Below are 10500 nucleotides of genomic sequence, written 5' to 3' on the forward strand. Positions count from 1 at the left end.
TTGTAACGATAGTTCAGTCTGGACAAACACAATGGTGGACTGACCATTATTGCCATCCCTAAAGCCTGGCGCTAGCGTGGCTAACATATGGTATTTCAATTTCAGTTTATTTGTATAGCCCAATTTCACAAATTACAAATTTGTCTCGGAGTGCTTTACAATCTGTACACATAGACATCCCTGCCCCAAAACCTCACATCGGACCAGGAAAAACTCCCAAATAACCCTTCAGGGGGAAAAAAAGGGAAGAAACCTTCAGGAGAGCAACAGACAGTGGTGTATAAAGTACCCAAAAGTCATACTTGAGTAAAAGTAAAGATACTTGACTGGAAAATTACTTAAGTAAAAGTAAAAGTCACCTATGAGAATACTACTTGAGTAAAAGTATTAAAGTATCTGATTTTTTTTGTACTTAAGTATCAAAAGTAATTTTCTGATATTAAATGTACTTAAGTATTGAAAGTAAAAGTAAAAGTAAATGCTGTTAATAAAAAAAACAAAGGGTCAGAATTTTGAGAATTATGAAGTTTATTTGTTTGGGTGCTGTGGTCGCCATGAACAAGGAGTATGAGCTAGGATGAACTTAGCAATATATGAATACTATGAAATTACTAAAATATAAAAACACGATTAACACAGAAAAAAGCAGAACCAAAAGTAACAACCAGAATCATCACTTTAAAGTGAAAAATGTCTTGTTCATCTTCAAAAGAAGTTGATTTTCAAAATGGACAGATTTCAGTCTCGCTCTTCTGGGGCTGAAGACGAGTCCTGCGATGCTGAAGAGCCGTTCACATGGTGCAGGTAGAGTGTGTCTAGCTTCACAGGCCCTGGTGCAGGTAGAGTGTGTCTAGCTTCACAGGCCCTGGTGCAGGTAGAGGTGTGTCTAGCTTCATAGGCCCTGATGCAGGTAGAGTGTGTCTAGCTTCACAGGCCCTGATGCAGGTAGAGTGTGTCTAGCTTCACAGACAGCAGCACACAGTTGGGAAGCATTTCAGCAAGTCAACATGATCCACGTCTCCATCCAGCTGTTTGCTGCTGTCACGTGCTTGAGATGATGAAGAAGAAGTGCTCTTCATCAGATGAACTGGACCTGGTGGCATCACCTAGCTGCAGGGAGGGTTCTTCCATGTGCTGCTTGATGTAGTCCATTCCTGAAATAAAGTGAGAGTATTACAGACATGATAGAATTAATAACACTTCCTAACATGTCATGACCCCAACCTAAAGTTTTGTACAAAATAGTTTGTTTTAATTTGAAGTTTATACATTTAGTTTCATGCGCTGTCCGTGCATCCAGAGTTGATTTGTGAATATGTACTTGTATCTCTGTAGTTAAACACAACAACAGTCCCAAATCAATATCACGCCATTACTGGACCGTCACTCTTATAATATTAATACAAATAATAATAATAATGCTGTAATGATTAGCATTATATTATAGCTAAGACGACTCAAATCAACACATTCTCACAACTGTCAACACTTCTTCAGCTCATTAACTCGCTAGAGATCCGTCTACTCCACTCACGCTAATTGTCTCATTTAATTGACGATAGCTAGCGAACGTTAGCCTAACGTACAACATGCGGAGGACAATCAGACACCGGTCTTCCCCTCTCCTGCCAAAGATATAACTTCCTACAATCCTGAGGACAACACTGCTAGATATCTTAACAGGTTTATGATGACTAAACATTAACGTTATGCTCATGGGATTAATCTTAATTTACCTCAATGTGTTTCCTGAGGTTGGTGAGTTGTTGAAGGCCAATATCTCCGTAGCTTTCGGTCGGCATAAGAGGCACTTCATCCGGTAGGAAGAAACTTTCACTCCGACAAAAGAAAAGAGTTCGCCCAAATATGGCCACGGACGTTGATCTTGGTCCCGTGGTTGTTCGAGAGCTTCCATTGAACATCCTGGGCATCACGATGTTTCAGTAAAAAAAGTAAAAAATTACAAATACTACTATACACCACTGGCAACAGAGGAGGATCCTTCTCCAGGATGGACAGATGCAATAGATGTAATGTGTACAGAAGGACAGATTTAGAGTTTAAATACATTCAATGAATGTGACAGAGTGTATGAATAGTTCATAGTAGGCATATTCCACGATGGAGACCTCCACGATCCATCAGGCAGATGGCGGTAGAGAGGCGGAGTGGGCGGAGTCTCAACAGTGGGCGGAGTCTCAACAGGACAGTGGCGTAGTCAGGAGCAGGAATTCCACGACCCAGACCTCGATGATCCATCAGCAGATAGGATCTATGCCGTCTCATAGGGTCCGATGACCCCATGAGACGTGAAGTCAAAAGGACTCCGGGGAGAAAGCAGAGTTAGTGACGTGTGATTGAGAGATGAAAATTCATCCTTAAGGAGAGAAAAAAGAGGAGATAGGTACTCAGTGCATCCTAAAACGTCCCCCGGCAGCTATAAGCCTATAGCAGCATATCAAGGGGCTGGACCAGGTGAACCTGATTCAGCCCTAACTATAAGCTCTGTCAAAGAGGAAAGTCTTAAGTCGACTCTTAAATGAGGTGACTGTGTCTGCCTCCGGACTGAAGGTGGAAGCTGGTTCCATAAAAGAGGAGCTTGATAACTAAAGGCTCTGGCTCCCATTCTACTTTTTAAGACTCTAGGAACTACAAGTAGTCCCGCATTTAGTGAGCGTAGCTCTCTAGTGGGCAATATGGTACTACAAGCTCCTTAAGATATGATGGAGCATCACCAATCAAGGCTTTGTAGGTTAAGAGAAGAATTTTAAAAGTGATTCTTGATTTTACGGGTAGCCAGTGCAGAGCAGCTAGTGCAGGAGTGATGTGATCTCTTTTCTTAGTTTTAGTGAGAACACGAGCTGCAGCATTCTGGATCAACTGAGGGACCCAAGAGATTTATTAGAGCAGCCTGATAATAAGGAGTTGCAGTAATCCAGTCTCAAGTAACAAACGCGTGAACCAATTTTTCTGCATCTTTTGAGACAAGATGTGCCTGATTTTTGAAATATTACGTAGATGAAAGAATGCAGTCCTTGAGATTTGCTTTACGTGGAGTTAAAGGACAAGTCCCGATCAAAGATAACGCCAAGATTCTTTACAGTGGTGTTGGATGCTAGGGCAATGCCGTCTACAGAAACCACATCACCAGATAATTGATCTCTGAGGTGCTCAGGGCCGATTAAAATTACTTCGGTTTTGTCTGAGTTTAACATCAAGAAGTTGCAGGTCATCCATGTTTTTATGTCTTTAAGACATGCTTGTATTTTACCGAGTTGGTTGCTCTCCTCTGGTTTTATGGTATGCTGCAATGTACGTACAATGAGAGTGTACGTGAAACCGGAGTCAAATTCTATGTATGTGCCAATAAAGCAATAAACCCAGGGATCTGGCAGAATAACAGAAGTCTCTTAATCCTCAAAATATCCTGATAAAGCTAACAAGGTTTAATTTAGTCAGAGGAAATAGTCCTAATCTGCTTCATCTAATACTGCCTCTCAACCTCCCCCTTCTGCAGTGGGCGTCACATCCTCAGCAGTCACTTCAGGCCCTTCCTTTGCACAGGCTCCTATGCGTGTCCTCAAGCTGCCAGAAATCCCCACAAGCCTCCTTTCATGCAGCCTCACGGGGCTTTGAACAGTCAGCAGCTGTCTTCTTTGCAGAGCATCCTCAGAATCAGAATCAGAATCAGTTTTATTGCCAGGAATGTTTTCACAAACAAACGAGGAATTTTTTTTGGTGGAAGGTGCAACATTTGGACATGACAAACAAACAACAATCAACACGACAGAAAGACAACAAATAATGTGAAGTGTTTGGGTGTGTGCTTCAAGTGGTGTGTTTTAGTTAAAGTGCATGTTAAAGTGACGTGTGTGGAGGAGGGAAGAAGAAGGAGGAGGGAGGAGGAGTGAGGAGGAGGAAGGGGAAGGAGCGGGAAGAAGGAGGAGAGAGGAAGGTGGAAGAAGAGGTGGTAGTCCTGGGGGTGACAGTCAGTCAGTCCCGGGTCCATTGATGAGCCCGACCGCCGCGAAAAAGCTTTTGGTGTGGCGGGTGGTCTTGGTCATGATGGACCGCAGCCTCCTCCCCGAGGGGAGGGACTCGAACAGGGAGTGTCCAGGGTGGGAGGGGTCAGCGACAATCTTTTCGGCCCGCTTCAGTGACCTGGAAGTGAACAGGACCTGGAGGGAAGGCAGATTGCAACCGATAACCCTCTCGGCCGAGCGGATGATGCTCTGCAGCCTGCACTTGTCTTTGGCTGTGGCTGCAGGGTGCCAGACGGTGATGGAGGAGCAGATGATGGACTCAACGATGGCCGTGTAGAATTGTACCATCATTCTCCCTGGCAGGTTGAATTTCCTCAGCTGCCTCAGGAAGAACATCCTCTGCTGGGCCTTCTTGGAGATGGAGCCGATGTTCAGCTCCCACTTGAGGTCCTGGGAGATGATGGAGCCCAGGAAGCGGTAGGACTCCACAGCGTCGACGGGGGAGTCACACAGGATGAGAGGGGCGGGTGGGACTGCATTCCTCCTGAAATCCACAACCATCTCCACTGTCTTTAGAGCGTTGAGCTCCAGGTTGTTCTGGCTGCACCAGGTCACCAGGTGGTCAGTCTCCCACCTGTAGGCGGTCTCGTCCCCACCAGAGATGAGTCCAATGAGGGTGGTGTCATCCGCGAACTTTAGGAGCTTGACGGACTGGTGACTGGAGGTGCAGCTGTTTGTGTACAGGGAGAACAGCAGAGGGGAGAGAACACAGCCTTGGGGGGAACCCGTGCTGGTGGTCCGGGAGCCTGAGACGTGTTTCCCCAGCCTCACGTGCTGCTTCCTGTCGGTCAGGAAGTCTGTGATCCACCTGCAGGTGGAGTCGGGCACGTGCAGCTGGGAGAGCCTCCTTTCCTCTGCGGTTTCAGTAAAAGAGCGTGGATGACGATAACTTGACTTCGGCACGTGAGTCTCTGGACTAACGACGCTGAAAAACTCACATGACTAATAACTGACGGGAAAGAAATGTCACGGTTGACTTGTTTTTTAGCTTGAGCCCAGAGCTTATCAGACCAACGGCAGATATATAGCCACAGCAGTCAGAATTGAGGGAAATAAGAATCTTCCTTCTATTTGTCCGGGTCCTTCCAGACGCTTCGGTGGCTTTGCCATCCGAGCTTTTGTGTGAATGCTGCTGTTCTTTGGAGACCGGTGAGGAGGACACTTTGAAACGCATGTCATTGGTCTTGAGGGGGCAGTTGAGTATAATAATAATAATCATTTTATATAGCGCTTCTCAAGGCATGTCGACATCCCGAAGTCGCTTTACAGAGTCCAGTAGTCACACACACAGTCATCCCGGTGGTGGTAAGCTACATCAGTAGCCACAGCTGCCCTGGGGCAGACTGACGGATCTTATGGTGACACTGTTATGTGTGGTCACGGTTGTCGCAGCAAGAGAGGACCCAAACGCCGACATTACTGCACAAACTAATTACAAAAATCAGACCAGAACGACAAAAACGCAGACTAAACAGTACGAAGCCACACTGGGAATGAGACAAACAGGATTTACATACACAGGCAAGGTGAGAGGATTGGACAACGGGGAACGAGACACAGGTGGACACAATGAGGGCGGGGCCAGCAATCACACAGAAGGAAACAATCAGGGCCAGGGCAGACAATCACAGGGAGACAGACGACACAAGGACTTCTAAACAAGACACAAAACTAGACACAAACTCCAGATCTTAACAGTAACCCCCCCTCAAGGGACGAATTCCAGACGTCCCAAGCGTTCCACACGGGTGGGTGGAGGGGAGCCGGAGGAGGGTCCAAGGCTGTAGAAGCAGTCCGGGGGGCGGGCCGCAGGACGATCACCAGGCCAAGGGGAAGGGCGGGCCGGAGGACATGAGTGGGGAGCTAGGGGACCGGGCTCAGGATAGGAAGTCACAGGGGTACCGGGGTCTTGGGATGGGGCTCTGTGGGACCAGGACCGCAACGAGACATGGGAACTGTGACTGGATGGGACAGGTCACGGGGAACCGGGGATGGACGGGACGGAACACGGGGAACTGTGACTGACCGGGACGGAGGCGGGATGGGGAGAACCGGGGCCGGGCGGAACGGAGGCGGAATACCGGGACTGGAACATCGGGGGCTGGAGCCAGCAGCGGAACACCGGGACTGGAACATCGGGGACAGGAGCCGTGACGGAACACCGGGACTGGAACCGAACATCGGGGCTGGAACCGCGACGGAACACCGGCGACTAAAACCAGAACATCGGGGGCTGGAGGCGGCGGCGGAACACCGGGGACAGGAACATGAACATCGTGGACTGGAACCGGTGATGGAACTCCGGGGACTGGAACCGGAACATCGTGGACTGGAACCGGTGACGGAACACCGGGGACTGGAACCGGAACATCGTGGACTAGAACCGGCGACGGAACACCGGGGACTGGAACATCGTGGACTGGAACCTCGGGGTCTGGAGCCTGTGACGGAACACCGGGGACTGGAACCGGCACATCGGGGACTGGAGCCGGTGACGGAACACCGGGACTGGACCGCACAGGGCCAAGGGCCGGAGGGACTCCCACATGTTGTGGAGATGCACATCATGGGAGGCTGGCCAGACCAGAACCGGCGACGGAACACCGGGGACTGGAACATCGTGGACTGGAACCTCGGGGTCTGGAGCCTGTGACGGAACACCGGGGACTCGAACCGCCAACATTGACTGCAGGGCCCGGAGGGACTCCCACATCTCCTCAAGAAGTACCTGAGAATTAGCTGGCCAGGCAGGAACCGTGCAGCGGAAACTGAAGGCTGGGTCCATTATTGGTGGCTTCGTTCTGTTTAGTCTGCGTTTTTGTCGTTCTGGTCTGTGATTTTTGTAATTAAATAGTTTGTGCAGTAATGTCGGCGTTTGGGTCCTCTCTTGCTGCGACAACCGTGACCACACATAACAGAACGAAGCCACCCTGGGAATGAGACGAACAGGGTTTACATACACAGGCAAGGTGAGAGGATTGGACAACGGGGAACGAGACACAGGTGAACACAATGAGGGCGGGACCAGCAATCACACAGAAGGAAACAATCAGGGCCAGGGCAGACAATCACAGGGAGCAGACGACACAAGGACTTCTAAACAAGACACAAAACTAGACACAAACTCCAGATCTTAACAGACATTGAGCACGGAGACTCGAGCTGGTGCTACAGTCGCGGTCAACACGTCCCCATGCAGCATCAAAAGCAGTCTAGAAGTTCATGAAACTGCACTGGCGGCTCAGTTGGTATGCACGTCTGTGTCTTTGTCGTCCCGAGTTTGACACGTTGACCGTCTCTTCACGACTGTGGAAAGCTGGCCAAAAAGAACAAAGATAAGACATTTAGCTTAAATGTTGACTCAGTACAGGTTTTCATTTCTTTTCTCGAAAAGTCCACGTGTAAGGTGATTTTGTTTCTACCATATTCACAGGGCAGAGAGCCAGGCACCATCCGCCGTGACCCCTGAACATCACCCAGCCCACACAGGCCCATGGAGGACGACACCAATGACGTTGATCGACTTGCCTGATCAAAGTGTCGTCGCGTGACCGCTGACACAGACAGGCACGTTGTGCAAATTACACCTCGAACACATCATCAGCGCAGGTAAAAAGATCAGCTCAACAGCATGCCTTAATAGAAGGTTTACGGACACACAGAGCATGTCTGCAGCACCATCTGCATTTATACACTAAAGCAGGGGTGTCAAACTCATTTTCACCGTGGGCCACATCAGCATCATGGCCACCTCTTAAAGGGCCGGTGTAACTGAAGCAGTGTATAAACTACTCCTGAATATATTGTTATACAACTCTCTTTGTGTTTAAAATCTTGTTCATTCAAGAGTAGAAACATTGTACACAAGAACATTTCTCTAATATTATCCAAATCCATTTAGTTTGTAACCTTCAAAATAAAATCACGGGATATAAAGGTGATCATGTCTTTCAAGCCGCCAGGGGCCGCATAAAATGACGTGGTGGGCTGCATTCGGCCCGCGGGCCTCGTGTTTGACAAGCTCAATGTGTTTGGTGAAAGATTGTTTGGTTGGGCTCGTGACTTAAGAACCAAGGAAGGAGCGCTCGCCCAGTCCATGCGTCCAGTTTCTTCGCCTCTTAACTTACATTTCAAATTTTATTTACGAGGTTGAATGAAATGCTTTTCTTTCTTAAATCTATTTCTCTTGTATACGTCCTTAAAACGATCAATACGTTAAGAAGGAATTTCATACCAACTTCATCCATTCATACTTAGCTAGGTACATCTGACTTATCAGAAATGTTATTCTCCTGTGACAAAAATCCCGAGCAGGTGGTCTCTCTTTGAGGAGCCTGAGGAGGAGAAAGCAACCGCTTCAACCACAGCAGGTGCTTCTCTTTGAAGTGAAGATGTGAACTCACCAGTATGTAAAAGGCAATGATGAAACATCACAGCGTCATCTCCGAATTACACTGGAGGAGTCATCTGATACGAGACACGTTCAGAAGGATAAGGCACCGATTGGTCCAACCACATTGTCGTCACGCGATTGGAGCTCTGCGGTCTTTTTTTTGATGGGAACTACGAGTTTGACTATCCCAGGACGTCCTAAGTTCAAGGCCACACTCACACATCCAGATGTTGCTTTCCGGTTCAGTGCGGACTAGAAAGAAGGGCACATCTTTGTGAAGGTCATACTTAGAAGTTCAAGTGCTTAGCAGTTTTATAGAACCACATGAGCAGCTTTTTAATTTTAATGTGGCGAGTTCTATCCTGGCCACATTCTTTGCCTTTTTTGAGATGCGTCATTATCGTCTTGTTACCCACTCTGAAATGGAGATACTTCTTAATATGTATTGTATACTTATAGATTATAAATACTTGGCAGGAAAGTGAGCATTAACCCAATACATTTAAATAACTAGAATGGGCACTCGGTAGAGCGCATACCTTCGCATATCACAAGATTGGGCATTGAATTATGAACATTTTGGCATTAGTTGCATGCCAATTGGACAAAAATGTATCGTGCTATGGTAAAAAAAGAGTTTGACCTTGACCTTGACCTTTGACCCGATTGATCCCAAAATCTAATCAAATGGTCCCCGGATAATAACCAATCATCCCACCAAATTTCATGCGATTCAAAAACATTTTGACCTGTTCATGACCTTTGACCTTGACCTTTGACCCAATCGATCCCAAAATCTAGTCAACTGGTCCCCGGATAATAAACAATCATCCCACCAAATTTCATGCGATTCGGTTCAATACTTTTTGAGTTCTGCGAAAGATTTTGACCTGTTCATGACCTTTGATCCGATCGATCCCAAAATCTAATCAACTGGTCCCCGGATAATAAACAATCATCCCACCAAATTTCATGCGATTCGGTTAAATACTTTTTGAGTTCTGCGAAAGATTTTGACCTGTTCATGACCTTTGACCCGATCGATCCCAAAATCTAATCAACTGGTCCCCGGATAATAAACAATCATCCCACCTAATTTCATGCGATTCGGTTCAATACTTTTTGAGATTTGCGAATAACACGCATACAAATAAATAAATAAATAAACTAGAATGGGCACTCGGTAGAGCGCATACCTTCGCATATCACAAGATTGGGCATTGAATTATGAACATTTTGGCATTAGTTGCATGCCAATTGGACAAAAATGTATCGTGCTATGGTAAAAAAAGAGTTTGACCTTTCCATGACCTTAACCTTGACCTTTGACCCGATTGATCCCAAAATCTAATCAACTGGTCCCCGGATAATAAACAATCATCCTACCAAATTTCATGCGATTCGGTTCAATACTTTTTGAGTTCTGCGAAAGATTTTGACCTGTTCATGACCTTTGACCCGATCGATCCCAAAATCTAATCAACTGGTCCCCGGATAATAAACAATCATCCCACCAAATTTCATGCGATTCGGTTAAATACTTTTTGAGTTCTGCGAAAGAATTTGACCTGTTCATGACCTTTGACCTTTGACCCGATCGATCCCAAAATCTAATCAACTGGTCCCCGGATAATAAACAATCATCCCACCAAATTTCATGCGATTCGGTTCAATACTTTTTGAGATTTGCGAATAACACGCATACAAATAAATAAATAAATACACGGCGATCAAAACATAACCTTCCGGCATTTTCAATGCGAAGGTAATAAATAAATAAATAAATGGCGATCAAAACATAACCTTCTGGCATTTTCAATGCAAAGGTAATAAGCAGAGTTGGACTGACTTCCCCATCAATAAAAACACTTTGGAGTTTCCAGACTGATTTACTTTACAAGAAAACACCTCTGATTTAATTACACTACTAAACTCAACCCTTTCTTTTTCATAATAACTCATTACCTCAAATGAACAAATCTCAATTGGACCCGATTGGCTATGAAGTGTAACACATTGAACACCATCATTTAGAGGAGTTGGGTGTTTTCAGCACCAAGCGGT

The sequence above is a fragment of the Pseudoliparis swirei genome, chromosome 6, assembly GCF_029220125.1.
Source record: "Pseudoliparis swirei isolate HS2019 ecotype Mariana Trench chromosome 6, NWPU_hadal_v1, whole genome shotgun sequence".
NCBI lineage: Eukaryota > Metazoa > Chordata > Actinopteri > Perciformes > Liparidae > Pseudoliparis > Pseudoliparis swirei.